General features: G+C 39.3%; 1 long non-coding RNA gene across 1 annotated transcript in view; it reads right to left on the bottom strand.

The window, feature by feature from the left end:
- Nucleotides 1-9,442: 9,442 nt before the first annotated feature.
- Nucleotides 9,443-13,158, bottom strand: part of LOC116594801 — a 79,355-nt gene continuing 75,639 nt past the window's right edge. Inside the window, exon 7 of the long non-coding RNA XR_004287423.1 lies at nt 9,443-9,504. This is a non-coding gene — a long non-coding RNA (uncharacterized LOC116594801). The remainder of the gene's footprint in view (nt 9,505-13,158) is intronic.

Consider the following 13,158-nt stretch of genomic DNA (forward strand, 5'->3'; position numbering starts at 1 on the left):
AGATGACCAAGACCCAGGCCTCATGGAGTTCATGGTCCAGTGGTGAGACCAACAATGAACAAAGAAGTGTATCAATGCATAACAAAATGTCAAACAACAACACAAACTATAAAGAAAGCTCCAGAACTCTCTTTGAAAATATGTTTTCATGGTGGTGGTGGTGTCCTTTCCCAAAAATTGACTTTCTGTGCTATGAAAAAGAACAGCTACCATCAATTTACCCAGCATCTGAGCTTAGCTCACTCTTCAAGCCAGCTAGTAAGGATCTGTTTACAGGACGATCGCCTTCTTGTGTAGGAAACAGACAACAAATAATATATTTCAGGGTTAATTTAACTTTTCAAATTACAAATTCATCTAAGGCGCCATCCACCACCGGGCGATAACTCAGGGCCTGCCAGGTTTTAAGTACTATAACGGCGGGCTGGTGTTCAACTCCTAGCACACTTCTTAAAAGATGGCTACCCTGGGGTTTAGATCAAGCCTACATAATCATATATTGAAGCTTGGCTTATTTATTTCCATGTTTCTGAAGCACCATTAATCATTTTTCTAAGATGGCCTATGTGTTACATAATTAATAAAACACAAGAGCTTAGGAAGAAAGCCCAGAGAGAGACATCCGGGCAAACACTGAGAAATTGTGTCACTTTTTGGTACCAGAGAAAATCTCGGTCTTCAGAAGATCAAGTCTTCACTGGAGGAACATGAAACAACCATTTTTCTTTCATTTTCCTTTCCAGCCTCCCCTCTTTATCTGTGTTTACCCAACCTAGACACTGGTCCATGCTATTTTTTTTTTAATCAAAAAAAAAAAAAAAAAAAAAGCATTGGGAGGGACGGATGAGGGACAGTGAATAAAATCATTAATTCAATTTCGCACTGTTTTGCCTCTGGTGATTGCCGTTCCTGCAGATAATAGCTTGTCTGTGGTTCTGACCCAATTCTTAAACCCTTCTTATGGTACTCCACCAATGAATCTAATGGTTCATTAATTGCAAACATCTGAAATCATTAGAACCTGATTGAGCACAGAAGCATCAAACCGTCCAAAGCTGTAACTGCTTAACCAGCAAATGGGCTCATTGCAAAGGAATGTCGATGTTTATAGTAGATGTAACCCAAACTCGGGTGTTCATTGACACATTGTTTCATTTGTATACAACCACCCTGGCATCTATCTGTTCAAGAGAGCATGATTTATCCAGTGCTATATCCCGGAACTGACAGGCCAAAGATTAGAGCCTAACCCAGATGAAAGTCGGGGCTGTGTGTATTCCTAAAACAAATATTTAGTATCTGACAAGCTCTGGTTAATATTAATTCATGATAGAAAGCAGTCAGTTTAAGCTGAGTACATGCCAAAATCTATTTGGGTTTTGTAAATCATTTTTCAGGATTATAGAGTAGAAAGTCAGACGAGAGAGAGAGAGAGAGAGACTTCCCTAAAATTAGAAATGTACAGATTTGGACAGAGCTTTCAGAAAACACCAAGGCCAGAGTTTCAAATGGGCAGAAGCCCACAAGCATAAAATCTTCGCAGAGATGGTTTTCTTTGACTAGCAGAGTGCTTTAAAAGAATCATTTTTAATTATTTGCCAAGTCTGAATTTCTGACTTTTCTTGCCGGTCTGGCCACACTTGGTCCAGATTCCCGCAAGGCAGCTGTCAGTTGGAGCTGAACAGAGGTGAACCTCAAGGAAGACACACCGGCTTGCCATTTGGCCAGAGCCCCACCTCCCCCCTACTATTTACACAACCCCACTTACACCTGCCTACTGCTCATCTGACAAGTGAGGACAATGATGTCCAGAAAGGGAGAAGGACTGTCCAAGGACATGCTTTTGATTAGGGTCAGCGCTGGAACGAGAACCCAAAACTCCCCATTCTACTTTATCGCTTATTTAGTTAGAATCACTCAGTGCCCTTCTACACTGATATACACATGGTTTTTGGAAGAAAAACTTAAACCTAGTGTCCAGGGAGTTTTCAAAGGCCACAGAGTATGCCTGGGTCACGAGCATTGTCATTAATCCGTCTTCATCATGGCACATGCCTGTTCTTACTACCAGGAGATCTGAATGTCATTTTGCAAAACCGTAAGCGTCCATGAAGATGTTCCCATCTGTATGCGTATCTAGTCCAGATGGGCTGTGCCTTTACAGCAGTAGGACCCTGACATCCTTACCTAACCTCACGCCAATTCTATAATGGTTAAGCAATGCTACCATTTATTAGATATGTCCTATGTTCCAAACCGTGTCTATGCCCTTTCCTCCTTAGTATTCAGAGCAATCCTCAAAGCTCAGTTTATTGTTCTCATTTTACAGATACAAAATTGGGGGCTCAGTTAGCATAATCAGCTCGATCAGGATGACACAGCTCATGAAGGACAGAGCTGGGATTTGAACCCAGTAGTTTGGGTTCAAGCCCTTCAACTTGCAGCTGTATCCTGCACTGGCTGGTGGCTGTTAGGTTAAGCTTTTGCCCTCTTGGAATATGCAAAAGTGACGCTATCTGTTCAGTGTAGCTCAAAGTAAGGAGGCAAACAAATACGGGAGATACTGCATAGTCAAGAATGGGTTAAACTCTCTGATAGCATCAGTTTAAAAAATGAATTCTTCGCCTTTTTAAAATGTGTGTTAGAAGCATATTTCTCTGTGTGCAACAAAAACATTTAGGCTCCCCTGTCATTTAGGTGAATTTTGTTTGCATGCTCTCTTCATGGAATACTGATCTTAATTTTTGGTTAAGTTTGATCTTACCAAGTATAAAGCAATTTGATAGAATAAGTAACCTTTCATTAAAGTTCAATACCATACTTAAGGAAAATGGGACCGTGTGCATTAATTGATAGTTGACAGCTATTATTTCCATGAAAACCTTTTATAGTAAGATTTCTATTTGATGGATTGGAATTTATAAAATTTGCATTTAACTGAGCTGGATTCAACTGGAAGTACTGGGGATGTATTCCTTCTTCAAACAATATCTTATCTTTACATTTTTATTAAACATTTATTAATGGATGGAATCTTAATTTAAAGAGTAGTGCACAGATTTTATTTAATAATTCAGGTTTATTAGTGCATGAACACAAGTATTTGCACTGTATTTGACTTTGATAAAACATGACTATTTATGAGTATATTTATCCATGGAGACTTAATTAGCACAGTTGAGTTTGGGACAAACTGCTTAATAAAGAATTTTATTTTATTTTACTTTATTTTTATTTTTTAACTCACAATAAATCACGTGAATATTATGGGGAATTTTTCTTCTACTCAGCAGCTTAGAAGGAAGTCAGATTATCTTGGATTTGGCATATTTGACTGGAATTACAAAACTGTGGAAGGGAACTCTAATTCTATTCAGATTCTGCCTCACCCTACCCCATCACAAATCTAAGGACACTTGAGTGAACATTAAGATGCTTCTGGCATCGTTACACAAGATTTCCATAAATGAGATGATATTAACGTGAAAGCTATTTTTCTCCCATTAATTCTGATCGAAAATAGGAAGAGGACTTCCCATGTATTTCCATAAAGCATTCGCAGTCAAAATCGCTCTTGCCACTTAAGAGACAGAAAGGTTGAGTCCAAGAACAATGAAATCACTTGAAATTCAACTCGCTCGGGAACACGTCAACATCACAATCCAGGGTTTGCAATCTGTTTCCAAAATGGAGTGACCAGATTAAAAGCCTTCCCCTCATACTGTTCCCTCTACCTGGAATATCCTCCTTTTTCCCAGGTAGAACCCGTTCCCTGGCGACTTTCAGGGTTTAGGTGAAGTTCTCAGACACAGTATCTAGGACCACCCTACAGGACCCCTATCCCTCCTGTTACCTACCACTGCGGAGCATATATCAAAGGTGACAGTTATGTTTGCCTTTGTAGTATACCTCCCCCATTAGACTGTATCTCCATGCGGGCAGGAATGTTGTCAAATTTACCCACCTCCCTACACGCTCCATGTGTGGTATGGACAAGGTTCTCAGTGAGTTGCTGAGCGAATGGTTGGACAAAAAGTCTTAGAACTCAGAGCTCAAAACTCATTTCTGCAACCACAGTATAAACGCTCTGTGAGGTCAGGGATTCCTAGTTTGTATAAGGCACAGTTTCTTCCTGTCTTCCAAAAACTGGAAAAGAGAAAATGTAGCCAAATATGTCTATGAGCTGCTTAAAAGTCTTTATAATATGATACAAATCAGGAACTTGAGTGGCTCTGCTCAGAAGACTCATTCAGTTCCCTGACAGGCCCCGATGGGGTACTGACCACAAATACAGACCTACGGGGCCAAAAGCACACTGCTTCTTACCACTTCGGTCAAGAAACCCTGCTTATTCCTCTCCCTCAGCGACGCTGCTACCCCCGGATGAATTCAACAGTGCAATTTACTAGACATGACAAAAGGTACAGTAATATCCCACAATGTGACCTTGATTCCTAAGACAACTTGATACTACATGAAGAGAACATGACAAAACTTTCACAAGAAAATGGGGCAGCTACGTAATTCCTGTGAAAACTTCTTTGTGTTCGGATTTAAGGGCCCCAGAAGGCTGAGGGGCGATTAAATTTCTGTGAGCTACAAATTTCTCTACTTTCAGGAAGTTTCCTTTTTCTGCTGCTCCCTTTGAGTAAAAGAGTTGTTGAGTTCTTTCAGCACCTTTTCTGAAGTTAGGATTATTAATATAAAAGATACGGCATGTCACCTTACGAATTGAGAAAAACAAGAACTTACTAAGACAGATTAAAAAAAAAAATCTACTCAAGAGTTCATGTAGTGCTTACAGATGTAATCTTGTCATCAGGCCAGGGGTCAACACATTTTTTTTTTTTTTAAAGCCAGATAGTAAATATTTCAGGCTTTGCAGACCATTCGCTCTGTGTCAGAAGCACTCAGTTCAGCCCTTGTAACACTGAAGCAACTACAGACAACGCATACACAGACAGACACAACTAGGTGCTAATAAAGCTTTATTTCTAAAAACAGGTAGCTAGCCCAGGAGTTCTACTAGTTTGTGGACGTGTGATGTAGCCTACATATTTGGATAAAGCTCTGTTCTCTGGTAAGAATTAAGAACTCACATCTGAAAACATTAAAAATAGAAATAGATGACACAATCCAGTATTCCGACTAGGTATTCATGGAAAGAAAAGGAAAACACTAATTTGAAAATACATGTGCACCCCTATGTTTACTGCAACGTTATTTACAAACAGCCCAAGTGTCCGTCCATAGATGAAGGATAAAGAAGACGTGGTCTGTATACAAAACAGAATATGATTCAGTCATTAAAAAAAAATGAAATCTTGCCATTTACAATATGGATGGACCTAGAAAATATTATGCTAAGTAAGATAAGTCAGACAGAGCAAGACAACTATTATATGATTTCTCTTATATGTAGAATCTAAAAACAACAAGACAGATGAACAAACCAAAAACCAGGCTTAAATATAGAGAACTTGTAGTTGCCAGAAACAAGTGTTGGGGAGACGGATGGATAAAACAGGTGAAGAGGATTAAGAGGTACAAACTTAAAGTATAAAGTAAATTGCAGAGATGAAAAGGACAGTGTAAGGAATATAGCTGACAATACTGTAATAGCATTATAGGGTGACAGATGGGGACCACCCTTAGCGTGGTGAACACTGAGTCATGTACAGAATTATAAAATCGCTATATAGTACACCAGAAAATAATATGAGATTATACATCAACTACACTTCAATAATCAATTTAAAAAGAACTCACATCTGGGAAGGCCTAGAATCTCCCAAAAATCCTCCTTTCCACTGCTCCCACCCATTGATGGATGCCTGAAATCACACCTTAACGTTTCAACTCTTTTCTTGTTAATATATGTTAATGGGTATGCACCTGTGAAGGGGAAAAGTGTTGTGTAGTCAAATATGTTTGAGATGCTGGATCAACAGATTTAAGCAGATTTATTTATTGAAGAACTTTTTAGAGCTTTTAATATGCTAATATGCCTTGAAAACAGGGGAAAGCAGAGCCTAAGCATTTCCTAAATGTATTTGACCACAAAATCTTTTTGTGAGGGCATCTGCAGGACTGTTTCTCACCAAACATATCTTGAGAAATTCTTTTTTGAGATAAGGATGGTGTTGAGCAGGAGTAATAAATAATAATAGTTATCATTTATTGAGTCCTTACCATACATGAATCTGCATTTATCATTTCATTTAATCTTTGCAGCCACCTTGTGAATTACATCTCCCTTTATAATTAGGAATATTGAAATACAAAGAGATTAAGAAATCTGCTTTTGATTATATAACTAGTCAGTGGTAGAGCCAGCCTTCAAATGTGTGTCTGTGTCTGACATTAAAAGTCAGTCTCTTAACCTCTATTAAATCTTAAAGTCAATAAAACTTTAGTTTGAAATAGGACTTTCCAGAATCAGAGAGTTTTACACCAAGAGAGGCCATTGGAAATACAGTTTAATCCACTTACAGAGAAATAAATTTATTCCTTAAAAGAGAAACTCAAAGCCCAATAAAAAAACAGGACTGGTCTAATTATACTTAGCCCTCAAACTAGGAGATCAAAAAATTTAAAGAATATTCCACTGTATCAAAAACTAATGATGTACTCTATGTGCATGCACCAGCACATGCTATATGTACATGCTAATTGAACATAATAAAAAATAATAAAGAATATTGTGTTTATTCCAGTCTAATTTCTTTCCAAAGAAGCCTTTGCTGAGGTTTGCTCAGTGGAGGAAAGAGAAACAGGTTATATCAGTCAGGGCTATTTTATTTGCAACTGTCAGAAAACCTCTATTCATACCAATTTAAGCAAAATGAGAATTTGTTGGTTCATGTAACGAAAAGGTAGATATTGTACCTAGCCTCAGGTATGGGTTAACCTAAGAGTTAAACAATTTCACCCAGTCCTGATTCTTCCCATTTGCCTGGGCTCTCAGCCAGCCATGTTTTCTTCCTCTGGCTTTGTGTGGTAGCAAGATGGCTGCCAGCAGCCATATGGCTAAATTCTCCCATGTTCCAATCCAGCAGGAAAATAAAATTTCTCTTCCTCCTACAGTTGAGACAAAAGTTCTGCCTCTGACGCTCCTCTGTTCAAACTAGGTCATGTGACCACTACTGACTAAAGCTGTAGCCAGAGGAATACAGATACTTAGGGTTCAAACATAAGAAAACCTTTGCATTGCCAAATATGCCTTTACTGAAGAAGCTACCATCAGTTGCATAGAAAAAAAGAAAGAAAAAAATTAACTTCTATGAGAATAATTAATGCTGGGCATATTACACTGAAGGATTGTTATAAGGATTAAAAAAGAAACAAAGTATGTAAAGTGTCCACTGTGCCATCTGACAGATGGTAGGTGGTCAACCAATACCAACTATCTTTCTTTATGTCCTCTACCGTCAGCGATTAGTATTAATAGAATCCTCATGCTATCCAATTCAGTTGCCATGAAAATTGCGTGCTGTTTGTGATGCCTTCATTCTTGGGGCCAATAAATGTTGTAACAAGAAAATCACAACAATGGGTTTGAATTGGCAACAAGATGAATCTCACAACTGTTATACCAAAATAAGAAAGTCTTTTTCCCCCCATATAATAGTTTTTACATGACCCTAATGTCTTCTGGAAATGTCAAGGCTTCTAAGAGCCCAAGAACCAGACCCTGAAATGAAAGTTCAACCAAGCGGGGCGCTTGGGTGGCTCAGTGATTTAAAGCCTCTGCCTTCAGCTCAGGTCATGATCCCAGGGTCCTGGGATTGAGCCCCGCATCGGGCTCTCTGCTCAGCAGGGAGCCTGCTTCCCTTCCTCTCTCTCTCTGCCTGCCTCTCTGTCTACTTGTGATCTCTGTCTGTCAAATAAATAAATAAAACCTTAAAAAAAAAAAAAAAGAAAGAAAGAAAGTTCAACCAAGCTTCTGCAAAATGTCAACAGAATTACTCAGGAAGTGGAAGGAGAAAGAAGAAATTCTGAACGTACATGAACCCAAATTTGCCCATAGCAATTTCACCAATTTTTTAGTTAAAAGTTCAAGAGAAGTCAACTCAATCAATAAGTGGTCAGACTAAACCACAACATCATTTGTGACTCTTATGTCTTAGTGATACCTCTAAATGTGATGTAGAGAATATGACATCACTGTCATCATCGTCACTCCATAGCATGAGTAGGACAGGGACTTGAGCTTCTGGAATAACTAACACACTTTTCCTACGTAACAAAAACAGCTCACTGAAAACTGTAAGGAAATCTTGAAAGGGCCAGAGAAAAACATATTACATACAAGGGAACAAAGATGAAACCAACTGCTAATTTTCCATCAGAAATATAAAGGCCAGAAGATATTGGAAAGATACATCTGAGATATTGGGGGGAAAAAATCAGTTAACCAAGAATTCTGTATCCAGCAAATCTAGATTCCCCACTCCTGAGGTACAGGCTATGCATAATGACTCACTTCCAAAGTGTACAGTATGGAGTAGGAGGAGTACCTTTATGGGGAAGAAACCTGACAACCACCACCTCAGCCAGGTGATCAAGAGGAACATCAGTAGTTGTCAGTCATGTGGGTATTACCTCAACAGTACTTGATATATTGAGAAAATGACACTTTGTCACTGTCATCTTTCTGAATTATTTCCCATAATCCTAGTCTTATCATGAGAAAAACACAAGATAAATTCCAATAAAGGGGCATCCTATAAAATACATAACCAGTACTCCTCAAAATTTTCAAGGTCATTAAAAATAAGGAAAGCTTGGAGCACCTGGGTGGCTCAGTCGGTTCAGCATCTGCCTTCAGTTCAGGTCATGATCTCAGGGTGCTGGGATGGAGCCCCAAGTCGGGCTCCCTGCTAGCAGGGAGTCTGCTTCTCCCTTTGCCCCTGCCCTTGCTCATTCTCTCTCTCTCTCTCTCTCTCTCTCTCTCTATCTATCTATCTATCTTTAGTAAATAAATTAAACCTTAAAAAAAAGATAAGGGAAGCCTGGGAAACCAGCACAGCCAAGAGGAGTAGCAGACATGACAACTAAATGTAATGTGACATCTTAAATGGGACTGGGAACAGAAAAGGAACCACAGATAAAAACAATGGGAATCTGAGTAAACTACGGACTTTAATTAAGAAAAATGCATTAATAAGTGTTCATTAACTGTAACTATAATTATACCATACTAACGTCTGCTGGTAATAATAGGGGTAAGTGGGTGTTAGGTATATGAGAACTCTCTGAATTATCTTAATTTTTCTGTAAATCTAAAACTACCCTAAAAAATAAAGCCGATTTTTAAAGTCCCAATTAATTTTAGGAACTAAATCCACACAAAATATACATTCTGACCATAACAGAATTAAATCAGAAATTAATAATGAAAACACAACAGCAGAGCTCAAAGGGAAATTTATAGTCTTACCTGCTGACATCAAAAAAGAAGAAAGATCTAACATCCGTGATCTGAGCTTTTACCTCCAGAAGCTAAAAAAGGAGAGCAAATTAAATTCCAGGTAAGTAAATAAGTAAATATGGGGTAAATAAATAAGTAAATATTAGAGAATAATAATTGCAAAACATATATCTTATAAAGGACTGGTGTTGAGAATATATAAATAATAGCTCAATAATTTAAAAAATTAAAAATAATTTAAAAAGGTGAAAGAGTTGAGCAGATCCTTCATGAAAACAATACATAGAAATAATCAAGAAATACGTGAAAATATATGTAATATCATTAATCATTACCAAAAAATGCACATTAAAATCACAAAGACCTATATACTCCTATAAATCCACTAAAATAGCTAAAATATAAATGACTGACAACACCAAGAGTTGGTAAGAATGTAGAAAACCTGGAGCCCTCAGATATCACTAGGTAAATATAAAATGATAGAGTCCCTTTGGAAAACAGAGTTATGGTTTCTCAAAAAAGTTAAAATACACACACTTATCCAGCAGATCCACTCTAAGGAAAAATGAAAACATATGGCTCTATGATTTATAATAGCCAAAAAAATGAAAACAACCCAAATGCATATCAACTGGTGAGTGGAAAAACAAAGTATTATCCATATAATGGAATAAATATGATAAAAAGGAATGAACTATTTGTGATACATACACTGGCTTGAGGGGGGAAAAAAAAAACCTTGGCACAAAGGATTCAAACTGAACTATATTTTAACAGAAAGACAATAAATATTATTGGAAAATAAGCACTGACTATGATCACTTCTGGTTTCAAGAGATGTGATGTAATTCATCCCTAAGGAAGTCCCTCCCCTTCTTTTTTTTTTTCTTTAAGATTTTATTCATTTATTTGAGAGAGAGAGAGAGAGAGAGAGAGAGCGAGCGAGCATGAGTTGGGGGAGAGGGCAGAGGGAGAGGGAGAAGCAGACTCCTCGCTGAGCAGGGAGCCCAATACAGGGCTCAATCCCAGAACCCTGAGATCATGATCTGAGCCCCAGGCAGACACTTAACTGACTGAGCCACCCAAGTATCCCCTTCCCCTCTTTTTTAAGCCTAGGAAACTTCTTTGATAGGGTCCTTTGAACATAAAACTGGGACCTTTCAGGTCATAGTATGGAAGTCAGAAGTAAAAACTTAGGGCTAAATACTTTCATATAAGAAAAAGAAAAGAGATGGCCCTTTGCTCTCAAATCTAGAGTCAAATCTAGGTGAGGAGCCTGCTATGAAAAGAAAAGACCTCAGGTAAAGGAAAGGAGGTTGGAAAGAGGTCCCGAGAACACATGGGAGATATCCAGAGGGTGTCCACTTGCAGGAGGTTCCATGTAGCAGAAAAAGATCTAAAAATGTCTCTGACCTGTGATGACTTACACTGAAATGCTTTCATTCATGAAATAGTTATCAAGCCCCTTTTCTGTGCCAAGCTCTGTGCTGATTTACTTAATCAATAAAATCACAAGTTACCCAACGTATACACTTGACAATTTGAGGCCATTTGCTACCCTAGGTTCTAATGTCCCTTCACTGTCCCTCCAAACCAGCAATAAAAACCTGCTATAAACAAAAACATTGTTTTAATGGCACATTGGGGGACGAAGGGACCACAGATGTTATCCAGTGTGGGTCAACATACCACCAGCAAGATTGGATGACAATCACAGGAAGGAAGAATCATGGCCTCAAAAACAGGTCATGTCAGACAAACGGACGGGAGCAGAGGCTGACTCAGAAAGCCATAGAGATATCATGAGGTGACAGTAGATCTACGTCATGAAGGATGGCAGTGAGGGACCATTTAGGGCGATTCATCAATGTTATCAGTGCCCCTCCTTCCAGGAAAATGGTAGAATTGCACGATTTTGCCTCCTTCAAGTTCGGTCTGGTCATAACCGTTGCTTTAGCCAGTGAAATATGAGCAGAAACGGAATATGTCCCTTTCATGGTGACACTTTTTGAATAAGATGAATAAACAGCCATGTTCTTTTGTTTTCCCTGTCACGACAACCAAAAGGCGTGCAGGTCATGAAGCCTCTGTCAAGAGCTTCTCCCAGGGAGGAGATTTAAGAACGAGCCCCCAGCAAACTTGCAATAGACATGGAGCTTGAGCAAGAAATAAACCCTGGTTGCTTTTAAGTCACTAAACTTTGGGGGTGGTTTATTACCGCAGCGCAACCTTGCCGATTCCGGCCAATGCAGGCAGACCGAGCCTGTAGGACGCAGGGATATCAGAGATTTTTAAAGATCTTTTTAAGTAACTGAGTCTTCTGAAGGAGCCAGGGAAAGAGTATGCTTTCAGATGCCAGATTGGAACAGATGAGAACATAAAAGCAGTAAATTCCGCCCTAAGCATTCTAGAAGGTAAGGCAAGCATCCTGACAGGTATACTTGTCTTTTTCTGACAGGAAAAAGTATACACCTTCGTTCAGAGACAATACTTTTTATCCCCCTAGAACTAAATTCAAGCTGGATTTGTCCTCTGGGGATTTGTCTAAAGGATGAGTAGAAGAATGAACAACATCTCCAGCCACAAAATCACAGAAACGTTGTAAAACCGGACAGTCCTTTCAGTGACCCCATGGAGATAGAAAAAGCATCATTTAAAATGGCAAGGCAGGGAAGGCATTTGCCACGAAAAGTTCAGATAACATGGACACAGCAAGCTGCTTTCAGACGACCTAAGTCAGGGCTACCCAAACTGCAGGCATTTCTAAAACATTTCACAAATTTTGTCTTTTACCCCCATGGCTACCTGCTTGCCACACTTTCGTGCATATTCTATTTAAATTGATTACCGTTTATTTACTTAGATGTATTTTTAAAGGAAAAGAATGTATTTAAATAGTATATCTTAAAAACCAGAATCATGAGCCACAAATGGAAACACACTGAAAGCCCTCTTGATCACACACACCCATAAAAACAAAACGGTGAATACAACCGCTTGGTGTTATCTGGATATCGTAATCTGCTCAAGTTTATAAGCCTGGGGCTTGCCTGTTATTAAAAGGGAGGATTACAAAATGATAGCCCCCACCTGAGTCTTTCTCCTTCATGCACCAGAATTAAAGAGAATTATAAAGAGGATAATTTGAATACTAAACAATTCAATGCACTACCTAAAATCATTTCAAGTGCTCTCTGTGGTATGGGTCCCACCTTTGGGGAAACACGGTGGCCTTGACATTGGACCTCTCCGATTTCAGACAATGGGGCAGATCTGACCAACACACCCAGATGCTCTGTTCTGACCTACCACCGTGCTCTCACAGAGGCCGTGCTTTCTACAGGCTGTTCCCGACCAGTGACAGAGGCAGCAGGGTACCAAGGCCAGGAGACCAGGCCTCGTGTGACAGGCCATGATGGCTCATCAGCCTTGTCGAATATCCGCAGAACTGCTCTGTGCACTAGAGGCCCCATCCTAACCCTCTGCTCCCAAGCCAGACTCTCCCTACCCTCCGGTGGCCCTTCCTGGCTTCTCTCCAGGAACCTCCCACAATCCTTTGTTAGCTCTTCCCCTAATAAACTCATGTGTGTCTACCTGCCTCAAGTCTGCTGCTCAGAGAACCTAGGCTCACAGGTTGACACACCTAACACATCTTTTGGAAATAAGACAGACAGGCAGGTAAATGTCCTACTAAGTCATGCGTCCATGCATGAATCTCAGAT

Source organism: Mustela erminea, chromosome 7 (genome assembly GCF_009829155.1).
Source record: "Mustela erminea isolate mMusErm1 chromosome 7, mMusErm1.Pri, whole genome shotgun sequence".
NCBI lineage: Eukaryota > Metazoa > Chordata > Mammalia > Carnivora > Mustelidae > Mustela > Mustela erminea.